This window comes from Clupea harengus, chromosome 7 (genome assembly GCF_900700415.2).
Source record: "Clupea harengus chromosome 7, Ch_v2.0.2, whole genome shotgun sequence".
Taxonomy (NCBI): domain Eukaryota; kingdom Metazoa; phylum Chordata; class Actinopteri; order Clupeiformes; family Clupeidae; genus Clupea; species Clupea harengus.
This window is the reverse complement of record NC_045158.1, coordinates 28,270,625-28,272,658: the sequence shown is the minus strand read 5'-3', so window position 1 is coordinate 28,272,658 and position 2,034 is coordinate 28,270,625.

The window sequence follows — 2,034 nt, the reverse complement described above, 5'->3', positions numbered from 1 at the left end:
CAAGACAGTTCTATGACTGGATAAAAAAAACAAATCATGAGCAGTCGTGTTGAAATAGTGTTTTTATGTGTTGTTTGTTTACATAAGTATGTACTCAGCCCCTATTTACAGTAAGTTATTAGCTTTGTGTGTGTGTGTGTGTCTGTGTGTGTGTGTGTGTGTGTCTGTGTGTGTGTGTGTCTGTGTGTGTGTGTGTGTGTGTGTGTGTGTGTGTGTGTGTGTGTGTGTGTGTGTGTGTGTGTGTGTGAGAGAGAGAGTTTCCATGGAGCTTAGCATTGCTCACCCATACAGACTGACATTGTCATCCGGCTGTTGTAACACACTTTAGGGCTTGTGGCATCACACATTTGTTGCTGTGTGTGTGTGTGTGTGTGTGTGTGTGTGTGAGTGGGTTGGCACACTATGAGATAAAAACACACGTTATCTTTTAGCCTCGGGAGAGTAACAGGAGTGGGCCAGCTTTAGCCAGCTTGTGCTTTCAACAGCAGCATCAGCAGCATCAGCATCATCAGCATCAGCATCAGCATCCTCAGCATCAGCAGCATCAGCAGCATCAGCAGCATCAGCATCCTGGTCTCACGCAGGGCTTCACATCCTCTCCAAACCTCACAGTGTCTGCACCCATGATCAGGTCTAAACATCCTCTCCAAACCTCTCAGTGTCTGAACCCATGATCACATCCTCTGTGTCTGAACTAGGGATGGGCATTCGATTAAATTGTCTTAATCGATCGTCGGGAGAATTAACGATCGATTTTCGATTAATCATTAATATTTTTATATTAAAATTCACTATTTATAGGCTATATTAAAATGCAGTGAAAATAGAAAAAACACAGCGTGTTTCCTCATTGAGATCTTTATTACAAGATGAACAACTCTTGTGGCAGTTAAACTTACAAGATGGACAACTCTTGTGGCAGTTAAAAGGGATCCGTTCAATGGTTACACTTGAAAATATGCGCTGCTGTACTCTTAAGCAGCGGAGCCGACAGCTAGAAGCCGGTGCTCATAAACACAACTGACCTTCGTTTTTTTTCTCTCTCTAACTAATTAATCTCACCTTTTGAAATTCATTCATCTAGATTCATCGTGATTAAAAGTTTGTTTTCTTCTAAAGACTAAATCTTATAAATTAACGAGTAATCACGTCAGACAGCGTGTATTTTAGACACTGTTGTTTAATTGTATTTTTTTCGTGCTCTCTCGCCGTCAGCCAAGGAATGTATGCGAGACACAATGGTGCCCCTCGACGGTAAATTTTAAGAATTGTCCCCTGAAGCAATTCGAATCACCTCAGTCAGCCCACCGTCTTCAACTATGTTGATGGGCCGACAGTCACCGGCAACCTAAACTGCTACAGCGTTGGTAACCTTTTCACGGACTGGTCTAGTTAATTTCCTAGAGAAGTCGTGGAGTGTGGGTTGGCGACCATCTAACCTGGGACTGCTTTCTGCCGGGTGCTTTGCATTAAGGTGATACGAAGACGAGCTGCTTCTGTGATAGCTACATTCAGCTTGACAAATGCTACATACAACTTTAGTTTTGTCGATCGTTCTGTCATTTTGCCTCTTAAACAGAAACTTTCCGCCCAACAATCCCTCAGCTCTCTCCATCTTCAACAACCGTCTCGGTCTCTTCTATCTAACTGACTGCAGACACACGGCGGTTTCGTGTCAGGGGTCAACGCACACCGGAAGTAAACAAAGTTGCGTTAACTGCGTTAAAATATTTGATTGCATTAATCTCCGCCACAATAATGTCAAAGAATAACGCGTTAACTTTGACAGCCCTAAAATAAATAAATTACACGCACACTACGCAACAGAACATGCATGCGTTTTAATCGATGAAAAAAGAATTTCATCGAGGAAATTCTTAATGATCAATTAATCGATCGTCGATTAATTATGCCCATCCCTAGTCTGAACCCATGATCAGGGTTTCACATCCTCTCCAAACCTCACAGTGTCTGAACCCATGATCACATCCTCTGTGTCTGAACCCATGATCAGGGTTTCACATCCTCTCCAAA